Below are 6234 nucleotides of genomic sequence, written 5' to 3' on the forward strand. Positions count from 1 at the left end.
ATATGACGATACAGCGATATTGCGATAAAGCGATACAGCGACATTGCGATATAGCGACACAGCGATATAGCGATACAGCGACAATGCGATTTGGCGATACAGCGACATTGCGATATGACGATATTGCTCCCTTTCCATTTGTGAAATGTGGAAAATGTGGAGTATAGGATTAAACATCTAGTTAATAAAAAAATAATTTAAATGATTAATGTTCATGGGTTTCAGTCTATCTCTACAGATATTTATAGATTAAGAAAGTCTGGGTCTTGTAGTTGTTACATGCATAATGCCTCTGGAAGACGATTTGGAAACAAACAGTTAAGATCATGTGTGGTCATGGTAATGTGCACAAAAGGATTAATGAAGCTGATTTCCCGTTTTCCGAAAGTCTACGTCTTGCCGTGTCAAGTTAATGTTTAGTACTAATGTCATATTTTTTTATCAGTTCATAATGCACAAAGTGCAATTTTGAAATATACTAGTATACCTCAATGTGCTAGGCTCGTTCACAGCATATCATCCTGCCGCTGACTGGTATATACTGGATGAAGAACGTGCTTTACGTGTGCATTCTAGTAATATCTCATGTTTATTTATTTATTTATTTATTCATTCATTCATTCATTCATTCATTCATTCATTCATTTATTTATTTATTTATTTATTTATTTATTTATTTATTTATTTATTTATTTATTTATTTATTTATTTAAGATCAGAACCTTATCTTTTACTTGTTAAAGTTAACGCTTTCTCGATTTGGTTGTAGCTTAGAAGTTCGTTTTAAAGTACGACAATGATAAATTTGTGGACGTGGCCGATAATACCGCTTAACCGATATATTGCCATACGAGCTTCACAGTACTATATATTGCGGTACACTTTTCGCGAACCGGTTCACCCGATACGATCTGCCATTTTTGTGATGTAGCCAAACTACTAATAATATTCGTATTTCCTTTATATCGTTATACATTAATACACTCCGTATTGGGTCCTCTTATGTTCCTTGTTTAGATAAATGAATCACTTATTGGTATCAAGCAGCATAATTTTATTTACTGATGATACCTCCCTTTACATAATTATACGTAACCCCACCGATGCACCAAGAATATTGAACAGTGATCTTGCTAATCTGTCTGAATGAAGAAATGAATTGCAGGTGTCGTTTAGTCCCCCCAAAGCGGTGACAACGTTATTCACTGAAAGGCAATACCTAGAGCGAAAACAGATTTAATGATGGATGACTATCATAAACATTTAGGGCTACGATTTCAAAGCAATGGTATATAGAATATGCAAATCGAATATCAAGTAAAGAAACTAGTCCTATAATATATTGCTTTTGGAGTCTTAAATATGAACTAATAAACTAAACAGAAAGACTGCATATATCATTCCTCCTTCCTATCTTTGATTACTGTGACTTCATTTGGGACAACTGATCCCAAGAACAAGGATCAGTACTAGAAAGATTACACCTTGATGCTCATCGTACCTTAAGTGAGGCCATCATGGGTATCAGTCATTAAACAAATGACGAAGAAACATGTATGCCATCTTTCTCTCAAAGGAGAAAGAATCATAAATTGTTTATTTTTTATAAGATGGTACATGTTTAACGCCAGAGTACTTAACAAGAAGTGGGCAGAAATACTCACTATTTCCTTCACAATGCCAAAGATACTCAAGACAGCCAGAACAAAAACAACTGGACGAGTTTAACACTATAACACTCTCTTCTTCCATTAGTCATACAAGGCTACAATAATCTGGACGAATATGTAAATCGGCAAAGTTATTGTCTAAATTTAAATTATATCTTACTTATTACACTCTCATTTTCAGAGCTATAAATACTTTAATTATTGCCAAATTATCCAACTTTTTCCAAATTATCATGTCCAAACTGAGACAGGGTGTAGTGTTTTAAACTTACACCATTTCGAAAGACATATAAAACAAAACAGTTCATACCAATGTGGCTTTTTAACAGAAGATACCCCGTACTTCATTTTCTGCCCTGTATTTCGTCATATCAGACATAATATAACCAGTACTTCTACCGCAATAGATTCTCTGTTGAAGAAATAATCTGTGGCAAAGATAACGTATCCAATATTCATGCAGAATTACTTCTTACATCCATTTATCATTTCATAATTCAACTCCAAACGTATGGTTAAATAACACATAAACTCGTTTTCTTGGTTTTGAAAATTGACTCATTGAATTATACATCCTTTTACAATCTCTTAATCGTGTTTAATTCGTTTAAGCTGTTTTCTCTTGGGAGAGGCATCAATACAGGCCTTGTTCGATCTGTTTGCCATTCCTTTTTGTGGTTTTCTCTGTTGTCTTTCTGATGTCTTTTCTTTTTTTTGAATAAATACTGTTTAAACCGCATACTTTTAGTTTCGAAAATATTTATTGGTCATGTGATTAAAGAAAATAGATTGGTGGGGCACTTGTTGTGGGGATAAACAAACCGAAATGGTGGGCCCTGCTGCAGACGCTTTTTCTCGAGTTCCAAACATTAGAGCAAAGCATTCAGAAACATGTTCATTTGATCTCTCCTACAATCACACCTGATTCCTAACTGGCTAGTGGCATTGTTTCAAAAGAAATGAAACAGTAATTTCATGACCTTAAACCATGTGTTCCACTTTCACAATGTATTGCAATACATATTGCAGTACGCCAAAGTATATCACAAAACATCGGTATACGATCATTTTGATAACACGCAACCCTGCTAATGCCTATTAGGGAAAATCGGTAAATATCTCAAACATTTCTACATTTAGTGTAATATTTTTTGTCCTTATGTATGGAACAATGAGTCGACGTTGTTCCATTATTCTTTAGTTAGTGGTAATATGACGCCGCAGTTACACAGATGGTAAGAGATAAGAGATAAGAGGTACGGTTTAAATAGTAATAACCACCCCACCATTCAAATACAACATTGACATGGTCAGAAAGCAAACAAACAAACAAACAAACATGTTTTTATCTGTTTGTTTCCAAATCGTTTACCAGAGGGATCATGCTATAACAACTACAAGACCTACAATTTCTTAATCTATAAATATCTGTAGAGATAGATTGAAACCCATGTGCATTAATCATATACATTGTATTTTGTTAACTAGATGTTTCACCCCAAAAACATTTACATCCCCGTACATGTACCTTTCCAGTAAAATTCTATTGCTCTAGCCTCAACAAACCTAAACTAAAGTCAATTCCATCCAATTTTGTATCAAATTGTTTAATCTAATCATGTGTAATATTGTATCTCGGACTGTTCAATTGGGCTGTCTCCTCAAACGCTGAAGGTCATCAGTGGGTCCACAATACTGTATTCGGCGTCAAATATATTTTGCTTTAAATTCTTTAAATTCTGAGAGTGACTTACTATACTTACTGAAATTAATTCAGTGTACAATGTAATATTTTCTTATTTATAGATACAAGTATAAAAAGTCTTCTACAACTTTTCTTTATGATCATTTCGTAAAGAAGAAAAAAAAAGGCACGGTATGATGCCAAGTCCGTTCTGGTGAAATCCTATAGAGTACAAAATTAGCATGACCATGGCCTGCACAACTATCACAGTTTGAAATATGTCATCACTCATCGTGCTTTTGGATGAGCTATAGCTATTTGTGTAAACTGGATGGTTTTACAAATGCGTTTATCTCACATACTCCACCTATCAGATTCTAAAACTGAATCAATGGAAAGGAAGCAATATCGCAATATCGCAATGTCGCTGTATCGCTATGTCGCAATGTCGCTGTATCGCCATATCGTGTCTCTATATCGCAATATCGCCTTTTCGCGTTATCGCCATATCGCAATGTCGCCCAGTTTTATCGCCATTTCGTGTCGTGATATCGCCATTTCGTGTCGTGATATCGCCATTTCGTGTCGGGTTATCGCCATTTCGTGTCTTGTTATCGCCATTTCGTGTCGTGATATCGCCATTTCGTGTCGTGTTATCGCTATATCGTGACGGGTTTTCGCTATTTCGTTTTCTGGCCGTATCGCAATATCGCTATATCGTGTCGGCGTATCGCAATGTCGTGTCGTGCTATCGCTTTGTCGCAATGTCGCCTTGATTTTACAGGGCGATAAAGCGATGGCCCGAATCAGCCACCATAACAAATGGAAAGGGAGCAATATCGTCATATCGCAATGTCACTGTATCGCCAAATCGCATTGTCGCTGTATCGCTATATCGCTGTGTCGCTATATCGCAATGCCGCTGTATCGCTTTATCGCAACATCGCCATATCGTGTCTCTATATCGCAATGTCGCCTTTTCGCGTTATCGCCATATCGCAATGTCGCCCAGTTTTATCGCCATTTCGTGTCGTGATATCGCCATTTCGTGTCTAGTTATCGCCATTTCGTGTCTTGTTATCGCTATATCGTGTCGGGTTTTCACTATTTCGTTTTCTGGCCGTATCGCCATATCGTTATATCGTGTCGCCATATCGCAATGTCGTGTCGTGCTATCGCTTTGTCGCCATGTCGCCCAGATTTTACAGGGCGATAAAGCGATGGCCCGAATCAGCCACCATAGGAAATACATGGCGGGAAATACATGGCAAGAAATGCATGGCGGCAAATACATGGTGAGAAATACATTGCGTATAATAACAATTTACAAATAATATCAAGCCATTTCGGTCTCCAGGCAGCCATGGTATTCAAGTGTCATACTCTTTTACATATCTAACATAAACTTAATGAAAGAAAGACATGCAACATGTTCAACAGATGAGACATATTCGACACACATGACACGCACAAAATATCTTTCAGATGACCCCTTGCGCCAGTCGGCAGCACACGCAATTCATGCCAGGTGAGTTGACATTAAACCTGACTGAGCGACCTAATTGCCATCAAAGATTGATCTATTGTTTTCATCAACTTTTCGTATTTTTCAAAGTTTTGTCCGATTTTAGGAGTAAACATTCTTTTCTTGATAATCTCTTACGTATCCTACTGAAAGCCCAGTTAGGCCGAAGTGAGGTATGTCGACATATCCTATGTGCAGTTGTAGAGTAAAAGCCGAAATACAGGTGTTGTTATTTCCTACAGTACTTTAATACCCTTATCGTGTACCGTCATTAGATAACACAGACGCATTCAAGATACATGAACCTAATTATACTGTCTCCAGTAGAACAGTTGCTGGAGAACGTTTTGTTACTTGTTGATTAAGACACTCAGCAATACACTAGATATAATTATGACGGCTGAATCAATATCTCACAATGAATGTATTGAGTGTAAAACCTACTTATTCATGACCCCTGACTGGCTGTGAGGTAGACTAGTGGTTAAAGCATTTCGCTCGTTGCACCGAACACGCGCGTTCGATGGGTGAAGTGTGCGAAGCCCATGTCTGGTGGTGATTTTGCTGGGACAAAAGCGGCGTAAACTCTACTCATTCGCTGTCATGATCCCAGATCACTTCAAGATAGGTGCTTTGTTTAACATGGAGAAAAGCAATAATCAGGGATGGTATTTGTATCTTGTTTTGGTCAGTGAATCTAAGAGAGAGACGCCACTGATATCTTTCCTTGCTACACTGACAGAAGAGTGAGTAACACAAACATAATCTCCCTGATAAACACTGGCAATCTGCCGACGAGGACGTAGTCTGTCATACAGACCCAGAACCAATATATCCAAGCCCACACAAGTCTAGAAAATGTGGCAAGTCTAGATTTCAACATCTCCAGGATCTGAAAATGAAGAAAGTTTCAGGGCTCCCTTTCATTAGTTTACTTATCTTACTATGAACTTTTTTTCTGTAAAATATCTTCATTCAGACAAATTGATAGTCTAACGAAGACGCGAATGGAGCCATTCCAAAATCCGTAAAGAAGTAAAATCTTGACGGTAACAGCCGATTGAAAGCTGTCACTCCATCCATCTTCACTGGTTCACATACACTGATTATACTGACACTCAGCTCGGATGCCTACTGTCCACAACTGTGCAGTTACCATGTCCTGGCTTTCAGTCGGTCCTGACTACGGAGTCTACAGCTGGACGGGAGTCAAGCAGCGAACATATGGACACCTGGTGTCATTCTGTTGTCGTAGGCTATACAAGTGCAACCTATCCAAGACTTATCCAAGACATACACGATTTATTCATGACTTACCAATGACTTATCTCCAACTTCTCCACGATTTATTCATG

The sequence above is a fragment of the Haliotis asinina genome, chromosome 1 (assembly GCF_037392515.1).
Source record: "Haliotis asinina isolate JCU_RB_2024 chromosome 1, JCU_Hal_asi_v2, whole genome shotgun sequence".
Lineage (NCBI taxonomy): Eukaryota > Metazoa > Mollusca > Gastropoda > Lepetellida > Haliotidae > Haliotis > Haliotis asinina.